Source organism: Heptranchias perlo, chromosome 2, assembly GCF_035084215.1.
Source record: "Heptranchias perlo isolate sHepPer1 chromosome 2, sHepPer1.hap1, whole genome shotgun sequence".
NCBI classification, from domain to species: Eukaryota; Metazoa; Chordata; class Chondrichthyes; order Hexanchiformes; family Hexanchidae; genus Heptranchias; species Heptranchias perlo.
In genome coordinates this window covers 68,990,805-69,018,275 of record NC_090326.1, presented here as the reverse complement: position 1 = coordinate 69,018,275, position 27,471 = coordinate 68,990,805, and positions in this window count along the sequence as shown.

The window sequence follows — 27,471 nt, the reverse complement described above, 5'->3', positions numbered from 1 at the left end:
CACACAGACCAGGAAAGTCCCAGGTTTGATCCTCAATACATGCTGAAACATCTGATCTCAGCTGGGATGGGCGTTAAGAGACTACAATTGGCTGCAACGAATCTGGGCTAGGAAGGGTAAAATTGACCAGGTAACTCCTGATAATTATGGTGTGACGCCTATTGGAAGTGCACATCTGAGGACTTCGGTTGAAGACAGAATCTGGTTCAGCTGTGATGCCTCCTCAGTCAAATATCCTGCCAACATTCACTGTGCAGGCTCACATGAGAATAATGGTAACTTGGGCAAGGTAGCTGAGGGTGCCGAGCAAAATGTCAAAAATTTCAGGAGAGGAGAAAAGAAACCTCCCGCCACATGGAGAGCTTAAAGCAGGTATCATTGACATATTTAAGGGGTGGCTTGATGCATACATAATGGAGAAAAGAATAGAGATATGGGAGCAGGGTGTGAAGATGTAATTAGAGCAGGAGATTACTTATGTAGAGTATAAATACCGGCATAGACCAGTTGGGATGAATGACCTGTTTTTGTGCTGTTGATTCTATGTAATTTTGTGTAAGAACATTTTTATTAAAAGGGGAGAAAAAATCATCTTAGCAGTCCAGCGTACAATATCAGTTTTACAGCAGAATTGTGGGAGTCTGATTGTGGTCTTGATGCAACTCTAACTCCTGGTGGCCATCTGCATTTTCACTCCATTGTCCTGAACTTAAATTATTCTGTAGGTTTATTGAGTGATTTTGGTTAAGTATGGTACAATAGTAGAAAGAAAAAACAATCTAAGAGTACACATGATAATGATCCAAATAAAATATGCTTCAGACCACAGTGGCGGCAAATCCATCACTGGGTGACAGTTGATAACTGATAAATTCTCAGGTACCTTAAGCACTAGAATCTCACCTCCTGCCCCTACAGTATGTCAAAGTAAAAATAGTACTTTTTAGGTATTCCTATCCATTTTTTGAGTTTACTCCCTATTAAACCATGTAAGGTTAGATTTTGTTAGCGATTAAAAGTTTGCTAATTTCAGCTTCTAAAGTAGCACAGATGTTAGTCAGACAGCAATATTTTAAATGAATTGTAAATGATATGAATGATAGAAGCCACTTACATCACTCCAACTACCATCTAGGATGTTGAAATAAGGTGAGCTGGCAGTATACTGGCTTAGTGTACCAAAGTTCTGTGTCACATCGTAGATGGGTACAAGTTCACCCTCAAGAGTCATTACATAGCAAGTTTCCCAATTTCAGGCAGCATATCAGGATGAGGCACTTTAGAGGCCAAGCTTTCCCTCACACGGAGCAAAAGAAAATTGGAGGGTGAGTCATCCCTCTTCCTTCGACCCGCTAAGAGTGTGTCATTGGCAGAGGTATGGCAACAAACTACCTGCCTCTCAACTAAGGAATAGGATGGATACCATTAAAAATTTATTGCAAAAAATACTGCAAATCAGAGGTCTCACAAAATAGCTGTTTTCTCCTAGATGTTACTGGAAACTAGCGACAGACAGCTAGAAGCTGTTTCATTAAATACATTTGCAGGCTGCCTTTTCATCTTGGAATGAAACTTTAGTTTCCTTCTTATATTGTTACTATCATTGATTTTGGTCATCATAATGAAAATGGGCCAAGAAAAAACTTTGAGCATTTCAATGTTGTGAAATAATTATTCATGAATTGTAGTATAGCTCCAACCAGCTGGAATCTACTCTAAACCAATGGTAAAGCATTGCAATAATAGGACATGTGCAGCAAAAGGAACATCTTCTGCACAGCGCCAATACCATTCAGACTAATGCAAATAACAGCAAATCAACATAATGGCATACTGTACTTTGATTGTATTCTGACAATGCTATAATAACTGGACCAAAACTGAAAATAATGAGGAGGAAAAATGACCAGAAAACCCAGAAAGAAAACAGTTAAAGATGCTCTGCATTGGTAAGCAACATTGAAAAGCTTCTTTGTTTCATATCGCCTGTGCATAGCTTATGCTACTTGTTGGACCTGCCCCACTAAGACTGTTCTTAAGTGGGGCGGCTCAGATCTTTATCTTAGCAGTTCTCAAATTAAATTATTGCAGAATTGCTCCCAGCTACCTGGAATCAACAGGGTTTTCATACACTGAGCTTAATTTGCATTGCATCTGCTTTATGAGTATTCATGTCAATACTAAGTTGAAAACTGCACAGCCACAGTTTTAATAACTATCGCTTTCTTAGGCAGTTCCACTTCAGGACAAGCATTTTCATTTCTGTGCACATTTGAACTGAATTAATCCCACATGTGCACTCAGTAAGAGAAAAAACCAATTTGAAACTCTGTATAACAAAAGAGATCAGTTTTCATCAGTTTACATTTTTTAATACACTACGGTTTGTATGGTCTTTTGTTACAAATGCGGCTGCCAAACTCCTCGATAAGTACATTAACACTTTACAGCTAAGGAGCTGCAAAAGTCTACTGACTAGCATAAGTTACCGGTCACAGCCAGCTGTTGGCCACAGACGAGTGTCAGGCTAATCCTCTAGAGACCAGGTGAATACTTTGTAACCCTGCCCTCCACTCTCAGATTACTGAACTAACTAGGAGCTTGCGCATTACATCATCGTATATAGGATTGCTCACCGGACCTTTATTCTGTCAATCCACAAGCAATCTCTCTGGTCCTGACTTGGTAGAATAATAAAACAAAACCAAAACAATCAACTCCATATGTTGGGATAACCATGACAAAGTTACTACACCAAATTAAATGATCCAAAAGACAACATTTGTAAAGATTAAAAACCTGCTCAATAACTAGTAAATGAAAGTTGAAAATTGATAACAAACCTCATGGACATCACTGAGCTTGAATTCCCTGCTGATGTACAGAACATGAGAGCACTGTGTACATGAAGGATAAGAGCCAAGGCTTAACTAGCCCGTGTGAGTCATATCCTTCCCATCTGACTCCCTGCCAGGCAATGATGTAATGCACTGGCCACTCTCCCCAGCTCAGCACTATGAAGTCACCACTATATCTGGCAAGCCCGAAGTAAACTTAATGTAACCAAAACAACCCCAGGCCAAGTTCCAGACATACAGAGACTTGGTGGTGCTATTACCATTGGAAACGGGATAAACAGACAGAGAAACAGTGCCGCCTCAAAGAAGCAGCAGCTGTTTAAAGTTCAGAGTAAACACTTTGAGCAGTGCAAGTGATTTACTAGTTTTAATCAGCACCAAGGTAGAGTGAACAGAAATGCAATGTGCACAGTACTTCACTCCAAGAAAAATCAGATAAAATAAATCATGACAAGCTTTAACAGCCAGCTTGAGGATTAGTAGAATATAGCGAGTTCAGTTGCATCAAGTTTCTTGTTATGAGTTAAAACTGGATTTCGTGCTGTGGAATTCATTACATAATTATTGAAAAAGCTAACAGAAGAAAAATATGACTATTTGACCAGTTCATCAAGGGAAAGAAAATCACAATTTTAGTGTGTTTCCCCATCAAAACTAATCAAGCAGTTTCAGTTTTTAAATTTCTACATTTTTTTACATAAACTTACTGTCAAGCATACAGACTTCTCAAATGCTGTTTACAATCCATATCGCCATTCCTTTCAAATAAGCATGTAATAAGTATTTAATAATAATTGATGGCTGGAACTTATTGTTGTCAACATTACCAAATGAAAGCTTAACGTATTCATATGATGTTCCTCTGTTTATTATTTTAACCAAGATGTAAGCTCATTTAAAACAAATGGGTTAATGTCTCTGTTAAAATAGTGGACAGAGAGATGTCATACAAATACTTTATGATTGTCCACTAATATTGGCAACAGTAACTGCTAGCCTTTAACATCCAGTCAATGTAAATACCATACTTTTAAGCTTCTCTCCAGTTCTGAACCGTCTTATCATTGTGAATATAAACATGTTTTTAAATAAATTAGTTTTTGTGAAATAGCATAATTGTAGGGGAGAAATTGCAAGGCTCTACTGCCAGTGTGAAGCCTCACTAGACACATACAGGCAGCATAGAATTGGGGCGACACTATTGTAATTCAACCTGTAACCCATGCTCATGTTGAGGGAAGTTTCAGATCATAAGCGGAGCTTTGCAATTTCTACCCTTTACATCTAATCCTTTTAAAATTATAAAAAATTGTCGAAAATTACACTAACCCACTCATAACCTCATAGTGGATGAATCGATTGACATCTGGTCCTGACTGAGGCCTAGTTTACAGGCTACAACTCCTTTCTCTTCCTCAATGCCTCTGCACCTAGCTACACATTCCATTACTTGCCCGACCCAAATTGCTACATTCTTATTGTCTAATCCCATCTCGGCCTCTTCCCCACCCCCCCAACCCCCCACTCGTCTGGCACCTTCTCCTCCTTGGATAATTCACCTTCTTAAACCCTCCCACTTCTCAGTTAAAATCATCAACTACCACCCTCCCAAACCTCAGGGGATCTTCATTACAGAGATATCCTTCCTTCTTTCTCCCCTATCCTCCGCACTGAGTAACTCCTCATCTTCAGCGATTTTAACTGACATCTAAATTACCCTAGCCTCCTCTCTTCTGACTTCCCTAGCCTCCTGTCCTCACTCAATCTCACCCATTACATAACCTCTGCCACTCACATCCACAGCTACCCCATCAATCTCTCTATCCCATTCAACCTCTCCACTTCCACAATTTAGATCACTGGTAGTCCATCACTCACCACTTCCTCATTTCCTTTACCACCCATTTGCACTTGCCTTCCTCAACCCAGTACCCACCCCAGTTCCCTCACAAATTTACTCAAACTCCCAACTTCCTCTCCTCAGCTTTCCCAATCACTCAGCACCTCATACTCCTGCCATTCTCCCAGCAAGGTTCCCATCTTCACACCCTTAAATCTGATGGTATAAATTTGAATGCACCTGGCACAAGACAGATAGGTGGCAGATGTAATTTAATGTGAAGAAATGTGAGGTGATGTACTTTGGGAAGAAGAATAACAACTTGCATTTATATAGCACCTTTAATGTGGTAAAACGTCCCAAGGTGCTTCAAAGGATTGTAATCGGACAAAAATTGACACCGAGCCAAAGAAGGAGACATTAGGGCAGGTGATCAAAAGCTTGGTCAAAGAGATAGGGTTTAAGGAGCGTCTTAAAGGAGGAGAGAGAGGAGGAGAGGCAGAAAAGTTTAGGGAGGGAATTCCAGAGCTTAGGGCCAAAACAGCTGAAAGCATGTCTAGAAAAACAAGAATTTGGTGTATACAGTCCAAGAGAAAGTTCTGACGGATGTGAAGGAACACAGAGACCTAGAAGTGCAAACACATAACTCCTTGAAAGTTTACATTCAAGTAGATAAATCCATAACAAAGGACAATAGCACATTGGCTTTTTAAATAGAAGCACAGCCATAGTAGAAGAGCAAAGTGATAAATTAAAAATGGGGCCTATTTTAGTTCATGTGTGCATCTGCACCCCCGATAATGCGAGGTCAGCTCATTTAAGTATTTTTGTAGGACTCCTGATGTTTAGTGCAGAATGCACTGGGAGCGTAACAGGGGTCAGGCACCGCATAATCTTCAGTTCCTGATGTCACATTTTTGTCACACTTTTGTGTCAACTTTTTCTACTGTAAATTCCTATGTCACATTTAGAATGGAAACTGACTATGTAAATTTGTCATGCTGTAATTACACCCTCCCACTAATGGTGATGGTGCAGAATTTCGGTTTTGCACCTCCCTGTTTCTTAGCTTGCACAGTCGAGAAACTTCTATGATACAAACAACTCTACTTCTACTTTTCAAATTGCTCTAAGTTCTGCAATTTAACTATAAATAATAATATAAAATCAAAGTATTATATATAAATATCAGGACAGTATGTACCACTTTAAAAAGGAGACTGAATTAAAACTATGCAACCTGGTCCAATTATCCTCTATTCAGCTGTAAGCTGCACTTAATCTTGACTGCTATGTATCACCACGGGTGATTGACTAGTAATTGTATTAAAACTCTTGCATATGACGTGCATTTCCTATGCACTTTAACCTTATTTCCTATTGCACAATTTTTGAGTTGTGCTTCAAATGTCAACATTTATTAGGTGTCGACATTTTATCATCACATTGCTGATTGGCTCAAAGTAAAACAGTAGCTAATCAGAATTCCAGGGAACATACAAATCAAAAATGAGGTAAAAGGCTGGAAAACTACCAATCAGAAACTACTGAGGACTTATGAAAGCAACCAATCCTGAATAACCAATATTTTAAAAATTAGAAATGTGAAGCAACTGAATCACTCAAAAGCATTTTTTAAAAATGTATGGCACTTTTTTCTCAGTAACTGAAATTTCTAATGTCCAAAATAGGGTTTTAAACAAATCAAAAAATCCTACATTTTATAATTAACATGATTAAATTTACCCACTAAATTCTGTGAGTCTCTATTAATGCCTTTTTTAAAGGTTTTTTTTGAAGACCTCAGCCTGTCTCAAAACCCTGGGCATTGACTGGAGAATTTTGGTGAATTGCCAACCACATCTGAACATGTGCAGTTTGAAGAATTTCACAGCATGTATCAAAAGGTTTCTGAGTTGAAGTAAAGAATGTCTTTCATCCTATGTGGATTTGTGAGTCTCTTTGTCTTTTCCAAAGGACTTTGAAACAGACTGGAGATTGAATTCTCAAAGCTTTATATCAGGCAAGTTTCACATTTAAAATATTAACAACTGCTGTTGCTCATTTAAGCTATATTTGTGATTAAGAGCACCTGTGGTTTCTTTGTTGACAATTGAAATGCAAACAAGGATGGTTAATTGAGAATGTATTCTTTTTCTCAGTGGAAAGGTTGGAGAGGAGGTCAGCTTCTTTTTCCTAAATGGTTTAAATCTATCTGGAAGATCAAGTTGAATTATTGCATTTTACATCATTGGCTGCTGTCCGTGTCAATTGTGGAAAGCCCCGTCCCTATTCTTTGGGTTGGAAATTCAATTAAAAAATGTTTTTCTTTTGAACCATTTTTGGGGCTTAAGGTAATGTTTTATACAAAAGCTTGGTAACAGTATACATGATTAACCTTTGAATGCTTTATGAAGACATTTTATTTGTTTATGGAAATTTATGTTTATTAAAGATGATATTAGTTGGCAAACTCACTAATAGTGCCTAAGACAGATACAGGGGTGTTTATAATTTTCTGTCATGTCTTGGTGCTTTGTCTATAATTGGTGGCTGGAACCGTTGCTGTATAGTATTTTAGACCACTGAGATGATGTGGTAGAACTGTGAGGTCACAGATCAAGTGGTGCTATTATACACAGGCTTTGCCTGAGCCTTAGCTTAGTGGCAGTGCTCTCACCTCTAAGTTAGAAGATTTTGGATTCAAGCCCCCATCCAGAGACTTGAGCACATAATCCAGGCTAACATTTCAGTGCAGAACTGAGGGAGTGCTGCACTGTCAGAGGTGCCATCTTTTGGCTGAGATGTTAAACCGAGGTTCCATCTTCCCTCTCAAGTGGATGTAAAAGATCCCATGGCATTATTCGAATAAGAGCAAGGTGTTCTCCCAATGTCTTGGCTAACATTCATCCCCGTAACAACATAGGAACAGGAGTTCCTAGAGGCCTTTTAGCCCCTCGAGCCTGTTCTGCCATTCAATGAGATCATGGCTGATCCGTGACCTAACTCCACATACCTGCCTTAGCCCCATATCCCGTAACACCTTTGGTTAACAAAAATCTCAGATTTAAAATTAACAATTGAGCTAGCATCAACTGCTGTTTGCAGAAGAGAGTTCCAAACTTCTACCACCCTTTGCATGTTGAAGTGTTTCCTAACATCATTCCTGGAAGTCATGGCTCTAATTTTTAGGCTATGTCCCCTAGTCCTAGACTCCCCAACCAGCAGAAACAGTTTCTCTCTATCTACCCTATCCTTTCCCTTAAAATCTTGAAAACCTCTATCAAATCACCCCTTAATCTTCTAAATTCCAGGGAATACAACCCTACTTTGTAAAATCTCTCCTCATAATTTAACCCTTGGAGTCCAAGTATCATTCTAGTAAACCTACGCTGCACTCCCTTCAAGGCCAATATATCCTTCCCATGGTGCGGTGCCCAGAACTGAACACAGTACTCCAGGGCTTTGTATAGCTGTAGCATAATTTCTACTCCCTTGTATTCTAGTCCTCTAGATATAAAGGCCAGAATTCCATTAGCCTGTATGATTATTTTCTGTACCTGTCCATGACATTTTAATGATCTATGTACATGGACCCCTAAGACCCTTTGGACCTCCACTGTTTCGAGCTTTTCACCATTTAGAGAGTGCTTTGATCTATCCTTTTTAGATCCAAAGTAGATGACCTCACACTTGCCTAAACTGAAATCCATTTGCCATAGTTTTGCCCATTCACTTAATCTATTAATATCTCTATAATTTTATGCTTCCATCTACACTTCTTACAACGCTACCTATCTTTGTGTCATCGGCAAACTTGGATATGTGGCTCTCTATCCCGTCATCTAAGTCATTAATAAGATTTGGGCCCAGACTTGGCACTGCATAGGCAGCGAGCGCCCAAACCAAAAGGCCCAAGGCTGGCCCAGAATTAAGCCTCGGGCCTCATTAGCATTGTATACGTGAGCTATCAGAGCCTGTTGCATCTCCACTGCAGTTCGAGAATTGCGGGTCACAAATGTTGGGCCGCTTGCCTCGTTAGCAGCTACCCAAAGGTAAGTCCCCAGAAGGAAGTTGGAGGGGGCTAAGTTGAATGTCCAGATCGTGATGAATGTGGAGTTGGGGAGCACTCCTACTCCTCCTGACTTCACAGGAAGGTTTTTTTTCTGATGAGCCTATCCTGGTCATTGGAAACAAATTTTGCAGAGAGGTCCTTCAACAGGTGTTAGGCCCCTAATTAACAAATGCAAGATGCCTAACATCTAATTTAAGCAGACAAAAAATGGGTCCAATAAATTTAGCAGTGGGCCGAGCACCTGCACAGATTGGGCAATGGCTGTCCCACTGCTAAATTGGTAAGCGTTGTGCTTGTTTTACACCTGAACAACAGGTGCAACACATATTAATTTCTACCCAATTATCTGGTTATTTATCTACTTTCTGTTTGAAAGACCTTGCTATGTGCAACTTGGTTGCTCGGTTTCTCTACATTATAACAGTGATTACATTTCAAATGTATTTCATTGGTTGTAAAGTACTTAGGGACATCCTGAGGTCGTGAATGGCATTATATAAATGCAAGTTCTATCTTTACTGATACGAATACTTCCATTTTTTAAATTCTGTTTTTAACTTTCATATTATTTCAATGTCCCTTTAGCGCCTTCCCAAAAGCATCTTCTCTGCTGTTCTCCTCTCTTCCCTTCTCTTCTTCTCTTTTCCCTAACTTTATAATGAACTAACTGAACTGCAGCAATTGGCAGTGACACTCTCTGCAGCAGTAGAACCTCACTCAAAGGGAAGACAGATCGGATGATTATGTGTGGAGATCGTTACACCCAATTCATGGCCCTCCTGATTTTTTGGCAATAAAATTTAAATGAATAATTTGAAAATCATAAGGCCTGTGAATTGGACATTTTAACCTCTGTGTACAATTGATCCGCCTTCCCATCGAGTCATGCTCCACACTGGGAGGGCTAACTTGGAAAATATGCCCCATAAACTGATAGATCTGACAATACTGTTGAGAACTTGCTGATTTATTGTTAAGACATCGTTCTGTATATGAGTCACAGAAATCTTCCCTCAACAGTAGATCTGTTGACATCTGCCAAACATTTTAGCCATAGTTAAATCAATTATTAAGACTGGAACTGTTCATTAAGACCCAGAACAAATCACCTTTGGACTACATATATTCAGATTAATTCCAAAATGATTAGGGAGCCATCCATAATTGTTATCTATTTCAAAAGAACACAAGAAGCACTCTTTTGCTTACCCACTTCCTCTTTCACAAAATATAGCTGTATAAAGTGAGAAAAATTAATAATAATGTTTTGCGGTGTTACTAATGTGCCTGTAACTAACTGAAATATCAAAAGGCATAGATAACTGGTGCTTTTTGAGAAACGGCTGTGTTACTTTGACTGAAACATAGCACCGAACAATGGCTTTCATAATGGGGCCCACGTGAAGTGCTTGTGACTAAATGTGACGGAGCTAATATTTTTACCACAAAACATAACATCTGTGAACCAGCTAATACAGCGAGACCTCAGACTTCTCTCCCAGAGATCCCAGATCACAGGATCTGTCTCACGTTCCCAGAACCTCTCTCTGCAGTGCTCCTGGATTCTGGGACTCCCCACTAAGTAGTGCTGTAGGCCCTGAGACTCCAAATCCCCGAGACTCCAAATCCCCTGGTAGGATTCCTGAGATGGAAATCAATTTTCAAAGTCAGGCCATTTTCTGTGTATTCACAATTTAGGTACCCCTGATTCGTAGCAAGGATGATGCCAACTTTTTATAAAAGTGGTATAAATGTGTAGCAAAATTCACACGCTATCAAAACCAGAGAGGCTTCTTCTGACAGTGATTGTGTTGATTCAGTTCTCCAGGTGTAAAATACTACAATGCGTAGAAACACATGAAAGTTACGACATGGAAACAGGCCATTTGGCCTAACCAGTCCGTGCTGGCGTTTACCCTCCACGTGAGCAAATAGCCCTAATAACATTTTCCCGCCTGTTCCCTTGTCCCTTTATCCAACCTAATCTTCAATTGCTGCATATCGTTGTGAAAACCCAAGAAAAATTAGTGACATAAGCTCTCCACTCCCATGCAGAAGTTTGTTAGTTTGCGTCTCACAAATGACAGTCATTCAAGGTTTGCGGAGTTCCACTATCTCTCAGCCAGACTGCTAATTATTGGACGGCAGGGATGTTAGATTGATGAAGGAAAGCTTTCCTTCTGCAAACCAACAAACATTAACATCCATTATTTCAATTTCCAGAAAAAGCAAATATTTGAGTCTTCAGGTGAAATTTCTTTCAGAATATTTAGAACTATTTATTTTTTAAGCAGGCACTTCCCAATTATTTTTGGATCACTATTTATACTTATTATTACTTATACTTGTGATCAATTAGTTTATTGCATGCACAATTGATATGTTGCCACATAATGTTATTTTGCATAGTAATCTACGTAATTGCATTTATATTAAATAAAACTATGAGCCTTCCAATTTGAGTTAATCTAGATTATGTTAACATGGTTCAAAATGTACTAAATAGAACTTTTCAATAAAAGACATTCAACCCCTTTTCACATAGAACCTGCATAGTAAACTGAAGCTTTCCATTGTGTATACTGAAATGGTTTTAATACAAAACCAAAATCCTGAGTCGGGTGCTGCAGAGAAAATATGTGGCGGGTGTTACTGATTACATGCTCCATTGAACCTCATAAGGTTCAGTGTGCTTTTGTAAGGTCACATTGTTACAGGTCATTTGCACCCACAGTGTACACATTCCGTACAGTGAAAATCAACAAGCCTTCATTATGTTTGTTTGATTTGTGTATAATATACTAACTTTAGGATGTTAAATTCAACCTTACTACAAACCTCCATTATCAGTAGTTAAAAGGAGTTTTAAAAAGATAAATCTCAGATGAGTAAAGTTATTATTGTTAAATTTGAGTCTTTTATTTAAGAAGAAAGCATACTGTTGCACTTAGCTATAATGGTTGAATTTTAAATTCAAACCTGCATTATATCCCATTAACTTAATTGAGCAGTTATGAAACTATAAGTGATCTGAAATGAAATTTAGAAATTCAGCAAGTAGCTTTCTTTGGATAGGTTAAAAAAAACAACTTTGCAATATTAAGACCACATTTAGCGCACAGTACAATTTTCTTCTGGGATCTGGAGTATGGTCCTATAAAAGGTTTGCTCTTTCTAAGTAAATGTAGTAGTTAAGATTTTTGAATGACAGGCTGCTTAAATAAATTAACAATGAAGCAAATGTTCATCATAATTCTACATAATGACTACAAAGCAAAATAGTTGAAGTAGACAGTTGGTGGTGAATGCAATGTGCCACAAAGTAGGAGATCTGACTTAAAATCCTAGCATCTGAGGACATTTGTGCCTTGGTTTCCCCTGGATAGTGAGTTGTTAAAGAAAAGGAGACATACTTGAGAGAAACAAGTGGAATAAGAGAATAAATAATAAATTAATAAGAAGGGTTCTGGATCTAGTTATATAATAATCATCCTATTTATTTATGTCAAAAGAGTTAAATTGCATCTGTGTTTCTCCTTTAAAGAAGATACCCTGCCAAGTTTGAGTTGTTAACAATAAGAATGAGTGCTAAATCCAAATTGGTCCAAATTAGGAAAAGTGCAGAATTCGAATGAATAAATCAAAAAGTAATCAGAATTTTGGCCCAAATCAGATGATTGCGATTTGTACATTGCAAAAATGCAGTGTTCCTGTTTGTGTCATCTGCGTCCCAGCAGTGCCATTTCATCACTCAGGAATACTTGTTTGTCAATAAAGTTGGATATCATCCATTAAAAAGAAGGTTCTCAAAGTTTTTTTTAATGTGCTTGTTTCTTGAGTCTGTTATTTGTGGCAATCTAATGTGCCTGGTCCCTGAGTAGTCTAATGACAGAAATAATTCCTTGATAGTTTAGTGCATAACAGCAGGCCAACTTGACCTGCTCTCTAATTTTCCTCATCTAATGGAAACCATCTTACCTGCAATTCTTCTTTCCCTGAGATTTGACCCAGATCAGGAGTTTATGTGGCCAACACTAAGCACAAACCAATGTTTTACTGCTCTGATGTCACAGAAACATGCTAAACCACTTGGCCGCAAATACCTTATCATTGATAGCACATAGCGTTGCGACAGCTGCAATTGCTCAAGTGTTTATCACTCTGGACCAACATAAAAAAGCTGGTAGGATCCATCAATTTTGAGATTACACCTTCATAACAATTGTACACTTATGGCAAGTGACGAAATCCTTTTTTTTTTGTAAAACATAGTGGGGTGCAGTTTCCTGTAATGCCCTGTGTGCACCAGAGGGGTGTTACAGACAGGAAATAGGGGTGGAGAATCATAACGCCAGGCTCTGTTCCTTTTCCACATGATGTACATTTCCTAGGCCAAACAGATGGGGTGCAAAAAAACAGGCAGAGGCATTTAAATAAGATTTAAATGATGTGACAGTGGCTTTGCATCATTTTCCAGGATTAAGCTGGATAAACGTCTATTTGGAGGTATGCCCGTGTAAACTGGTCATAAGGAGTTGCTGGCCTGCACCTTCAGAACAGAGGATTCTTAAAGGGGTAGCCAACCAAATAACTTAGAAGTTATTTAGTTCTTCATTAAGAAGACACATCTTTTGCCGCAGTAGAGCTGCATTGTATGGGTCCAGGTGTTTAATTTCTACCTCAAAAAGCAATCACAAGTGCCAAACTCCCTTTCTCCGCTGGCACAGGCCTTTAAGGGGCAACTTCCAGCCCCTGCTTTTGAGCGAGCACTGACTCTGAGCTGGTAGTACCGCTAATGCTTGTCCACAATTTGAAAAACAGCTGAACCCAGAAATATGGATTGCTTTAGCAAAGTTCAAATTGGGCCCATTGTTAAGGGATTGAGAGCAAGTGAAGAATCCATTTTGTATTAAGCCCCTAAGGTTAAAAACCTGCAGAACTTTGCTGACAGTGGCAGTCTTCACAAAGGTCACAAACAGCCTGATCTTGAGATTAAACAACACATTGAGTACATGTACATCTGAACCTTCTCATAGTTCATGCATGCTTAGAGAATAACTCATATGTACTATAGCCATAATAGGTACATTCAATGCTTTGCCTAACTGAAACACCAGCAGCTTCTGCCAGGCCTTGGGACCATGGATGACAGATGTTCAGAGAGCCTGGAACTTCTTGATAAAGACAGGTATGAGTTGTTGCAAAATGTATGAAGTAATGTACTTAGAAAGATATAAAAAGGGTGAGGTTGTAACGCAAGGTTAGAAGATGAAGCAGAAGGAAGAAGAAAATTTAGAAGGTTGAGCTCAACAACTATAATGTGTGATGTTCTACAGTGAAGTATTGCCATGATGTCTGTGAGTATGTTCATTTAACCTTTAATAAACTTTTGACTCCTGTGCCTAAAACTCTCATTCCTGGTATGTAGACAAGTCCTTGCGGCCTCTGTTCATCCTTATATTTTGGCATCCTGCGATGGCACGTGAGTTCTTACATATTAAAGTTAAAGGTTTTCCATCATCTTTGTCAGTACTCCCCGTGTTGCAGTTTATTTTTTGTTTTGTTGTTTTAATTTGTTTTGAAAAGGTGTAAAATGGCCCATTCAAATACAAGATTAACTTTAGTAGTCAGAACACAGAAAATGATTTAATAAAACAAAGAAGTGCAAAGAAAGCTAGCAATTAAGAAATACAAAGGCTAAATTAATGAATTAACAGTACAGGATTATTAAAACAAAAGCAAAATACTGCAGATGCTGGAAATCTGAAATAAAAACAGAAAATGCTGCAGATACTCAGCAGGTCAGGCAGCATCTGTGGAGAGAGAAACGGATGCTGCCTGAGAAACAGAAGTCGATGACCTTTCGTCAGAACTGGAAGAAATTAGAGATTTAACAGTTTTTTAGCAAATACAGAGCCAGGGAAAGTGGGGGGTGGGGGGGGGAGGAAGATAGGAGAGGAAAGAACAAAAGGGAAAGTCTCTGATACGGTGGAGGGCAGGAGTGATTAAATGACAAAAGGGATGATGGTGCAAGGTAAGGAGGGTGGTAATGGGACAAATAAAGAAACAAAAGATGGGTCTAGAGGAGCTTTAAATGGCAACACCAGAACTATTGCCAGCACCTGCTGTCTGAAAAAATGGAAGCAGTGGTTATGATCTGAAGTTATTGAAATTAATGTTGAGTCCAGAAGGTTGTAAAGTGCCTAACTGAAAGATGAGGTGCTGTACCTCGAGCTTCCTTTGAGCTTCATTGGAACAGTATAGGAGGCCGAGGACAGAGAGGTCAGAGTGGGAGTGGGACGGAGAATTAAAATGGCAAACGACCGGTAGCTCAGGCTCACCTTTGCGGACTGAACGGAGATGTTCAGCAAAGCGATCACCCAGTCTACTTTTGGTCTCCCCAATGTAGAGGAGACCGTATTGTGTGCAGTGGATACAGTATACCAAATTGAAAGAAGTACAAGTAAATCATTGTATCGCCTGGAAGAAGTGTTTGGGGTCCTGGACGGTCAGAAGGGAGGGGGTGAAAGGGCAGGTGTTGCATCTCCTGCGTTTGCAAGGAAGGTGCCTTGGGGAAGAGAGCGGGTATTGGGGGTAATGGAAGAGTGGACCAGGGTGTCGCGGAGGGAATGGTCCCTTCAGAATGCTGAAAGGGGAGGGGAGGAGAAGATGTGTTTGGTGGTGGCATCGCGCTGGAGGTAGTGGAAGTGGCGGAGGATGATCTAATGAATGTGGAGGCTGGAAGGTGAGGACAAGGGGGACCATATCATGGTTCTGGGGAGGGGAAGGGGTGAGGACAGAAGTGCAGGTAATAGGACAGACACGGTCGAGGGCCCTGTCAACCACAGTGGAGGGGAATCCTTGGTTGAGCAAAAAGGAAGACATATCGGAAGCATTGGAGTGGAAGGTGGCATCATCACAACAGATGCGATGGAGATGGAGAAACTGGGAGAATGGAATAGAATCTTTACAGAAAGCAGGGTGGGAAGAAGTGTATTCAAGGAAGCTGTGGGAGTCGGTGGGCCTATAGTAAATATTGGTGGACAGCCTATCCCCAGAAATGGAGATAAAGAAGCCGAGGAAGGGAAGGGAAGAGTTGGAGACGGACCATGTGAAGGTGAGGGATGGGTGGAAATTGAAAGCAAAGTTGATGAAATTTGCCGGTTCAGAGCGAGATCAGGAAGCAGCACCAACACAATCATCAATGTACCGGAAAAAGAGGTGAGGGAAGGGACCTGAGTAGGTCAAAGAATGTCCCACGTATCCCATGAAAAGGCAGGCATAGCTAGGACCCATATAGGTTCCCATAGCAACACCTTTTACTTGGAGGAAGTAAGTGGAGTCAAAGGAGAAGTTGCTCAATCAAGGTCAGCCAGGCGGAGGAAGGTTGTGGTGGATGGGGAATGGTTGGGCTTCCGTTCAAGGAAGAAGTGGAGGGCCTGCATGCATCCTGGCGGGGAATGGAGGTGTAGAGGGACTGAATGTCCACGGTGAAGAGGAGATGGTTAGGACCAGGAAACTGTTAAAGTGGCGGAAGGCAGAAAACGGACAACAGTTGGAGCTAAGAGGGTATAGAACTTTTTGCAAAGGCAGACCTTTCAACGGGCAATAGAGTAACATTACTTATGAATACAACTGCTAGCGAGAGGGTCTATAAAGCAGCAGGAGAGGTTGCAGAATCAAATTGGGTAGTTATTAGCAATAAGAACAATAAAATAATAACTAGTGAAAATTCTTGATCTGGTTATTTAGTTATGAACCTGAGGAAAATTTAAAGTTTGATGAGCTATTTGGTACTGATGATTACAATGTTGTTTGAGTTTACACTGTCATGTGAGTAGGGGCAATTGATGGTTAATTATTATGGATTTCCGAAAAGTTAACTTTAAGCCATGAAGGTTGTAATGGGAAGAAGTTCAAAAATTAGCAGTGAGGGAAAAGCAAGTTTAAGCAACTCCAGGAAAATAATAATACATTGTATAAGATACAAATGAGACCACAAGTGTACATTTATAAGTGTACAAGTGTAAAAGTTCGACTTCAATGGAAATAAAATATTGCTATCAAGATCTGCCAAGATTAAAAGCAAAATTGTAACCATTCCCCTATGCATAATCTCCAGCAAATTTATTATCCCACCATCACAGTGGCTGGTGTCATAACAATAAACAAGTCAGCCTTGAAGTTCCACGCCATTTCTAGTGCAAAATTAGCGTAATCCAGTTTGAGTGGAGAAATTTAGGGAGGAACCCATTTTTTCTTGGTTTCTACCCCTTCCTGGACTCATTCCAAAATTCTGATGCCCCATGCCCCCTCTGTCATGATGTCATTTTTGGAGGCAGGACACTGGTCTCCCCTGAAAATCCCATTAATGCCACCAGCATACAACTAGTGGTAAGTATGCCTGCATGAAGCAGGTGCACTTGCTTTACAAGAGCCTTAATGGGCCCCATAATGCTATATCCAAATGACAATTAGCTAAGAGAGCGCGATTCCTACATTACAACAATGACTACACTTCAAAAGTACTTCATTGGCTGTAAAATACTTTGGAACATCCTGAGTTTATGGAAGGCGCTATATAAATCCAAGTTCTTTCTTTCTTTCATTGTTAGGAGAACAGTAGATCAAAGAAGAAGATCCAGCAAAATGGAACCATGTCAAGACTCAGTCCAGACTGTCCAGCATCCTGCTTCCACCCCCCCCCCTCCACCCCGCCCACCCCACCCCAACATGCCGTTTTAAATCTAGGGATATGGGGATCAGGTGGGAAAGAGGAGTTGAGGTAGAAGATCAGCCATGATCTTATTGAATGGCATAGCAGGCTCCAGGGGCCCTGTGGCCTACTCCTGCTCCTATTTCTTATGCTCTTAAAGTCCTGTTGCCACCATGGAACGGCTTCTCAGTAGCGCTGTTAATAGCATCTTATTATTCAAATAATCTTGTCCTCAGGATTTGGGATGGAGTCAGGGTGAGGGCAGATCGACAAACAGAAATCCCGTCCCACTGCACTTCTGGCAGCGGAGGAGGTCTTCTGGAATTTCTACCCAAGGTTCTTCAATTTAGTTTTATCTTAAAAAAAACTATCCAAGGTTTAAGTGAAAGTCTGATACTGAGTCTCACAAAAGTGGTGCCTATGAACTGTGTAAATAATGGTGGGTTGTCAATTAGTTTTTAAATTTGTTTTCTTGAGTTTTAGTAATATTCAAAATAAAAACTGGTTTTCAGCAATTATCTCCAAATGAAAGGAATGGGATCTATGATAGTTGAGCTTATTGCACAGGCCAATATTGGGGAAGGTTCATTTAGCCACTGCATGGTGCAGGCCTGGAGAAGACTGTTAAAGCAGATGGGGAACGCCGGCAAAAGCTCTATCTATAAAAGTCTGCTGTATGGCCTATCTCTCTGCAAAAGTTTTTCCACAGAAATCCCTGGTGCTAATCTTTCTCATCTCTTGGTTGTGGATGGGATCTCACTTCTCCATTTGCTCCATTATTAGGCTTTTTGCACGTCAAGGCTGTGCAGCCTGCAGCACACAAGGATGATCTTGGAGACCTTGGCAGCATAGTATGGTAAAACACCCCTAGATCTGTGCAGCATCCAACATGCTGCTTCAAGGTGCCTATCATGTCTTCAGTTACGATCCTGGTGGCTGTATGGACCTCAATGTATCTGCACTCTGGTGCTGTTCATGATTCTCTTAGAGTTGTCAACAGCTAGAGCTCAAGAGGATAGCCTAGGTCTCCTAGATGATAACCATACACTCTTTTTGGTGGCTTGAATAAGCATGCCACTGTGGATTGGCTTATAATTAAGGAATTAGGACTGCTGTCTGAGATGCGGGTATTCACTAGCGTGATCCTATTTTGATGGCCGCACACCTTCATATTGAAGGATTAAGGCCTTATATTTCATGAAGACAAAAGATTTGTGTGCAGGAACACATAGGGCTATATGGATGTCATTAATGACACCCTGAACACTGGGGAATTCTGCCCTGCAAAAAAAAAATGCAGTGCCCCCTCTTTCTGCTGCAGGTTTTTCCATGGAGAAAGTGATGACATTGCTCACCTTGGTGCCCAATGCATCAGCCATTTGCTTGATATGTTTGTGAGATTAACTGATGTTTCTGATATCCCTGTGGCAGCCAGAAATGAGCCAGAAAAGTAAAAGTTCAGATCTGTAACGGCCTTGACAGCCACTGGCAGTGCAATCCCTGCAGTGCAGGCTGGCTGCAGATCAGCTTCCAGAAGATGGCGTAACTTTGCCAGTGCATCTAGAATGAAGCACCGCCTGCAAAGATAATTTTCCTCAGATATACTAAAACCTTTAGATATGGGTTCGTGGATAATTACAGACGCAGGCTGTCCATCTCAGGTGTATCACTTGCATGGCATGCCTCCTTTCATCTCTCCTTCTCCCTCCAAATAATACAGAAAAATCTGATTCCTATTGGAATACTCAAATTGTAAATTTTAATTGTAGCAATTGAAAATATCCTCAATCTAAAGGCTTGGCCAAAATCATCAAAAATAGCCTTTCAAAAAAAGAGCTGCCAAAATGACCAGTGCCAAAAATATACATTAAAGTAGCAGTTTCAGCGTTCAGTTATAGAAAATCACCAGTATCCCTTTAAATGTTGACTTCCTGTCAGTGCAGAATGGCCCTCCCTGCAACAATTGTTTCATCCTGCATAGTCCCAGTGAGAATGAAGGTTTTGGCTGTTTTCGGTGAGACCTTCACCCACCCACCTTACACCTCCCTAAGTGCTTGCATGGCTTATTATGGCTGGGGACCTGTCAATTGAGTTTTCAACCTTGGCTTCCCAACTCGCCCACTGCCCATTCGCAGTCACATGGGAGATTCCCTTAACTGAAATGGTTATCACCACCCCCCCCCTCTCCAACTGAAAGCATAATGGGAGCTGTTATAGGTCAAACTTCAATATTGCTATATCGTTCTTGGGCTTGGTGAAGATTTTGTCCCTTTAGCATTACTCCAAAATTAAATGTGACAGATGTGTAGGCCTCTCAAATTTGCAGAAACTGAAATATGGCTCATTTACTTAGATATTCCCCCTTGTTAATGAGCTCCATTGAGTTTTCTGACAGCTTTGGCAGCCTAATTACAATGTCAGAAATAGGCACTAGAAACATGTAACCTCCATCCCAATGGGTGAGCCCTAATGCTGACCTAATGCTGACCCATGCAGCACAGCAGTTACCAGATGTCATCTCAATGTAGAAAAAAATCTATCATATAGAATTCCCATTCGCAATAAGAGCACATTTTGGAGCTATGAGAAAAAAAATCTAGGGGTTATTAAGAAGGAAGCAGAACTAGAAACAGAAGGAAACTGGATTTTCTTTAGGCTACTTTTAAGTGTGGAAAGGAAGTATGTCCCTCGAAGAAAAATTACAAGACTATGACCACAATGACTCAGCGAGGTGATCAAAAATAACCTTTAGGCTAAAATTTATTTTAAAAGATACAAGCAGTCAAAAAGAAGTGAAGAACAACAACAACAATAACAACTTACATTTATATAGCACCTTTAATGTAGAAAAACATCCTAAGACACTTCACAGAAGCATAATCAAACACAAATTAACACCAAGCCAAAGAAGGAGATATTAAGATGGTTGATCAAAAGCTTGATTGAAGAGGTGAGTTTTAAGGAGGATTGTAAAGGAAGAGGGGTAGGTGGACAGGTAGAAGAATTTAGGGAGGAAATTCCAGAGCATAAGGCCCAGACCGCTGAAGACACAGTCGCCAATGGTAGGTGAATGGAAGGAGAGATGCTCAAGAGGTCAAAGTCAATGGAACACAGAGTTCTCAGAGTTGTGGGGCTGGAGAAGGTTGCAGAGATGGGGGTCGGGGGGGTGGTGTGGAGGCCATCGACAGATTTAAAGACAAGGATGAGAATTTAAAATTTGAGGTGTTGGATGACCAGGAGCCAGTGTAGGATGGGAGGCGGGCCAGGAGAGTATTGGAATAGTCGGGTCTGGAGTTGACAAAAGCATAGATGAGGGTTACAGCAGAATATAAGCTGAAGCAGGGATGAAGGTAGGCAATATTACGCAGGTGGAAGTAGGCAGTCTTTGTGATAGAGAGGATATGGCAGATTCACCAGAATTATACCTAGGCTTAAAGTGTTAAATTATGAGGACAGGTTGCATGAACTTAGTTTAGAAGGTTGAGGGGTGATCTAATCGCGGTGTTTAAAATGATAAAAGGATTCAACAAGGTAGATACAGAGAAGCTATTTCCTCTGGTGCGGGAATCCAGAACAAGGAGGTATAATCTTAAAATGAGAGCTAGGCCTATTAGGAGTAAAATCAGAAAGCACTTTTTTACACAAGGGGTAGTGGAAATCTGGAACTCTCCCCAGAAGGATGTGGATGCTGGGTAGATTGAAATTTTCAAGACTGAGATTGATAGGTTTTTGTTAGCTACGGGTATCAGGGATATGGATCAAAGGCAGGTAAATGAAGTTGAGGTACAGATTAGCCATGATCTATTAGAATGCCAGTGCAAGCTCGAAAGGCTGAATAGCCTTTTCCTGTTCCTGCATTCCCAACTGGAGAAAATTGCAGCTTATTCAGGACTGCATGTTGGACAAACAGCCTGATAACACAGAAACAGTGATGGGGTCAAACGAGGTTGTGGAGACATAGAGATGCATGTCATCAGTGAAGATATGGAACCTGAACCTATGTCTTGGGACAACGTTACCAATGGGCAGCATTTAGATGAGGAAGAGGGAGGACCAAGGATAGATCCTTGGAGGACTCCAGAGGTAATGGTGAGGGGACTGGGAAAGAAACCATTGCTGGAGATGCTCTGGCTACAATTGGACAGGGTAACAGTGAAACCAAGTGAGGCTAGTCACACTGAGCTGGACAATGGAGGAAACACATTGGAGGTGATGGTGTGGTCGACTGTGCCAAATGCTGCAGAGAGGTCAAGAAGGACGAGGAGGGACAGTCATGGTCACAGAGGATGTCAATTATGCCGGCTGTTCCGGTTTGTGGCAGGGCAGAAAGCTGGTTGGAGAGCTTCAAACACAAAGTTACGAGAAAGATGGGCACGGATTTCGAAGGCGACAACACATTCAAGCACTTTGGAGAGGATAGAGAAGTTGGAGATGGGGTGGTAGTTTGCAAGGTCAGAAGGATTGAGGGTGGGTTTTTTTAAGGAGGGGTGATGATGGAAGTTTTGAAAGGAAGAAGAAACAATACCTAAGGAGAGGGTGCCATTTACAATGTCAGCTAGCACAGGGGCCAGGAAGGCAAGTTGGGAGGTCAGCCATTTAGTGGGAATGGAGTCAATGGAGCAGGAGGTGAGTTTCATGCACAAGGTGAGTTCAGAGAAAATATGAGGCGAGATAGAAATGAAACTACAAAAAGACATGGGTTCCAGGCTAGGGTAGGGGCATTACCATCGCCGAATCCCCCACCATCAACATCCTGGGAGTCACCATTGACCAGAAACTTAACTGGACCAGCCACATAAATAGTGTGGTTACAAAAGCAGGTCAGAAGCTGGGTATTCTGCAGCGAGTGACTCATCTCCTGACTCCCCAAAGCCTTTCCACCATCTACAAGGCACAAGTCAGGAGTGTGATAGAATACTCTCCAATTGCCTGGATGAGTGCAGCTCCAACAACACTCAAGAAGCTCAACACCATCCAGGACAAAGCAGCCCGCTTGATTGGCACCTCATCCACCACCTTAAACATTCACTCCATCCACCACCGGCGCACCATGGCTGCAGTGTGTACCATCCACAGGATGCACTGCAGCAACTCGTCAAGGATTCTTCGACAGCACCTCCCAAACCCGAAACCTCTACCACCTAAGAAAAAGGCAGCAGGCACATGGGAACACCACCACCTGCACCTTCCCCTCCAAGTCATACACCATCCTGACTTGGAAATATATCACCGTTCCTTCATTGTCGCTGGGTCAAAATCCAAAATCCTGGAACTCCCTTCCTAACAGCATTGTGGGAGAACCTTCACCACACGGACTGCAGCGGTTCAAGAAGGTGGCTCACCACCACCTTCTCAAGGGCAATTAGGGACGAGCAATAAATGCTGGCCTTGCCAGTGACGTCCACATCCCATGAATGAAAAAAAAAAGAACCCTCACAGAAATTCTACCGCTTAATATTAGATAGAGGGTGGAGGATAAGGAAATGGTACATGCAATAAATGAGTTCTCACATCAGTCTTCGTAATGGGAGAGTATGGGCAGTTTGCAGATTGATTATGACACTAGATTTTATCTACTACTTGTGTTGAGTTAGTTAATCAATGGGGGCAATTCAAATGACTTCATCATCTTTGCATTGAGGAGAAAAGAAAAAATTTAGCTCGGGTTTACGTTCCTGATCGTTAACCAATAATCCCTACCAGAAGCATGTGTCTATAGCTGCTGGTGAGAATAACTTTGAGCTTGGCAGTAATAGCCTCATGGTCAAATAACCCATTCACACTTAGGGGGAAATTTTAACCTTACCCACCCCCTGGAAACCAGGCAGGTGGGCAGTTAAAATCACACAGATTACTTACCCCACCTGGAAACACTGGGGAACGGCGGTTCCCGATTTTAATCTGCTGAACTGAGTCAAGGACACCCACCCAAAGGTGGAGGGATTCTTTTCTATATATGCATGTCGGGTCCCAATGACGTAATCAGGACTCAACTTCAATTTTAACTTGGTGGCCTGAGAAAGAAGCTGCAGTGTGTTTCCCGCCAGACCAATCTAGCGAGGAAGAGGATTGGTGTCAAAAGAGTTCCAAAAAGGTAAGTTTTATTTTTAACTTTCCTTGTGGGGCCGCAATGGAAGGAAAATCAGGCAGGTTCTATAAAGGCCGGGCAATCCACTATGCCAGATTATGAAGATGAAAGTCTACCCCAGCATAACTCCATGACAGCCTCCTGAAGGCATTGAAGGCATGTCCCTCAGTCAGCCCAAGTAGGTGTGCTTTGGTCTGAAGACTTGGCTCTTAAGATGAGGACAAGGGAGCACTAGATGCTTGAGGTGAACTATCACTGAATCAGCCCCATTGTAAAAGAAACACATCAATATCAGTACTTACTGTAAGAACAGTCAATAAAGCATCAAAATCAATAACAACAAATAGAAATCCACGATAATGTCCCAAGACAGCCTGTCCACCAGGTACAGGAACCCAGGATAAGCCAGCAACAGCAGAGGGGCTCCCCTGTAATCACCTCTGCCAGAACCAGCTGCCACGCCTTTCACATTGCATGGAAATTACACTCAAAGGCGATCAAATGGAAGCAGTGTGAAACATCCCCCTCTGGGGAGTCTCACACTTCTCTCTGGATTCCGGATTTACACAACAACTTGAGAAACTGCTTCATACCAATACTAAAGTTGTATTGTAAATGCACCATAAGTGAACAAAACTTTCATTTGCTGTCCTAGCAGCTAATACGGGTATAGTTCACTCGCTATTATAAGGAGATAGAATGGTTTGCATATGTGGTAAGGTAGTAGTATACAAAAAACATCAGTATCTTAAAATAACTTTGTTATTCTTGAGGTAACAAATAAATGGGATTATGGCCATTATAAATAGAACTAACTAGATTCTACAGCTCGAGCGGATTGAATTTCTGCGTGCAATCTCCCGATTGTCATAGTAGTATCATAGTATGATACAGGACAGAAGGAGGCCATTCGGCCCATCATGCCTGTGCCGGCTCTTAGACAGAGCTATCCAATTAGCAATTAGTCCCATTTCCCTGCTCTTTCTCCATAGCCCTGTGATTTTTTTACCTTCAAGTATTTATACAACTCCCTTTTGAAAGTTACTACTGAATTTGCTTCCACCACCCTTTCAGGCAGTGCATTCCAGATCATTACAACTCGCTGCGTAAAAAAGTGTTTCCTCATGTCGCCTCTGGTTCTTTTGCCAATCACCTTAAATCTGTGTGCTCTGGTTACTGACCCATCTGCCATTGGAAACTGTTTGTGCTTATTTACTCTATCAAAACCGTTCATGATTTTCAACACATCTATCAAATCTCCTCTTAACCTTCTCTGCTCTAAGGAGAACAACCCCAGCTTCTCCAGTCTCTCCACATATGTGAAGTCCCTCATCCCTTGTACCATTCTAGTAAATCTCTTCTGCACCCTCTCTAAGGCCTTGACATTCTTCCTAAAGTGTGGTGCTCGGAACTGAACACAATACTCCAGCTGAGGCCTAACCAGTGTTTTATAAAGGTTTAGTATAACTTCCTTGCTTTTGTACTCTATGCCTCTATTAATAAAGCTCAGGATCCCATATGCTTTTTTAAACAGCCTTCTCAACTTGTCCTGCCACCTTCAAAGTTTTGTGTACATATAACCCCAAGGTCTCTGTTCCTGCACTCCCTTTAAATTTGCACCATTTAGTTTATATTGTCTCTCCTCATTCTTCCTATCAAAATGTATCACTTCACATTTCTCTGCGTTAAATTTCATCTGCCATGTGTCTGCCCATTTCACTGTCCGTCTATGTCCTCCTGAAGTCTGTTTCTATCCTCCACATTGTTTACTACATTTCCAAGTTTCGTGTCATCTGCAAATTTAGAAATTATACCCTCTATACCCAAGCCCAGGTCATTAATATATATCAAAAAGAACGGTGGTCCCAATACCGACCCCTGGGGAACACCACTGTATACTTCCCTCCGGTCTGAAAAACAACCATTCACCACTACTCTCTGCTTTCTGTCCCTTAGCTAATTTTGTATCCACACTGCAATTGTCCCTTTAATCCCATGGGTTTTAATTTTGCTAATAAGTTTATTATGTGGCACTTTATCCAGTGCCTTTTGAAAGTCCATATACGCATCAATCACAGTACACTCATCAACCCTCTCCATTACTTCATCAAAAAACTCAATCAAGTTAGTTAAACACGATTTGCCATTAACAAATCCGTGCTGACTTTCATTTATTAGTCCATGCTTTTCCAAGTACCAATTTATTTTGTCCCGGATTATTGTCTCTAAAAATTTCCCCACTACCAATGTTAGGCTGACTGGCCTGCAATTGCTGGGTTTATCCCTCTCCCCTTTCTTGAATGGAGGTGTACATTTGCAATCCTGCAGTCCTCTGGCACCGCCCCCACATCTAAGGAGGATTGGAAGATTGTGGATACAGCCTCTACAATTTCAACCCTTACTTCCCTCAGTAACCAAGGATGCATCCCATCTGGACCAGGTGACTTTTCTACTTTAAGTACTGCCAACCTGTTAAGTACCTCCCCATTATCTATTTTTATTCTATCCAATATCACTACTACCTCCTCCTCTACTGCACATTGGCAGCATCCTCTTCTCTAGTGAAGACTGATGCAAAGTATTCATTTAGTACCTCAGCCATATCCTCTGCCTCCAAAAGATCTCCTTTTTAGTCCCTAATCAGTCCCACCCTTCCTTTGACTACCCTTTTTCTATTTATATGTTTATAAAAGACTTCTGGGTTCCCTTTTATGTTAGCCGCTAATCTATTCTCATACTCTCCCTTTGCCCCTCTTATTCCCTTTTTTAGATCTCCTCTGTACTTTCTGCATTCAGACTGTCCTCTGTAACTTATGCGGAAGATCTGCAGAAACCCTAGAGAAACCCTGGAGTTTCCGCAGACCGTTTGCCATAATTAAGATGATTGGGAGAGCGCCCACAGAAATTCAACGCCCAAAATACGGAACCATCCTTAAATCATTTGTGTTCATCATCAGAACTAATGTTGGAAATCATTCACCTCCTCATAGAGAGAGTTTGCTGTAGATGCTTTTTCTTCAACAGTGTTAAGATGGGATGGATAATAAGGGTTTCCTTATCCTGGTCATATTCTTGGCCCCTTCTTGTTTTATCTCTTCTGCAGACTTTCACGTAACATTTTCACCTGTTTGTGGCACTGATTATTCTATCTGCCAGTTCCTCCCAGTATAGCTTTCCTCAGATGAATTAGAACCCTTTTCATTTTTTAACTGCTACAGACTTGACTAGCTCATCCTCTGCATCAGTAAAGTGATTTTTTTGTTGTCTTCTTTCTATTTCAGCTTCTTTCTGGCTAATGTTTTTCTAGCCTGAAGGACACAAAAATTACCACCACCATTTTATTTGCATTTTTTGACTGGTAAGGATAAAGCTGTGACACGAGAATTTATGCCAGAAACAATAATTATAATGGTTTAGTGTACAAAGCCAATACAAAATTGGCCAACTCTGCAACAATGAAGTTAAATGGAGCTGACTATACCTTCAATGTTTGAAATTAATATAATTATTTAAATAATATTGATACCTTTGTGTTGAGATTGCTTTTAATTATATAAAATGTAGCTGTTTTAATTAATCCATGTGGATACATTAAACACTATAAAATCAAGCATGGATATCAAGGTACTCTCTTGCATTGAAGATTTCAGATATGAATCTCCAAACCTCAAAAAAAACATCAATCCTCATGATTTAAGTATTTATTATTATGCAGCTCAGCTTTATTTTCAATGCCTCAGTTCTCTGACCTACAACCTATGTATTTCTAAGCCAAACATTTTATGTCTTTGAAATTTTTGGGATGATTAAGTATAAATGTATGACCTCAAAGGAAAAAAAGTTACAAATGCGTGATATGGCTTCAAAACAGGTAGGTATCGGTTTACATGCATG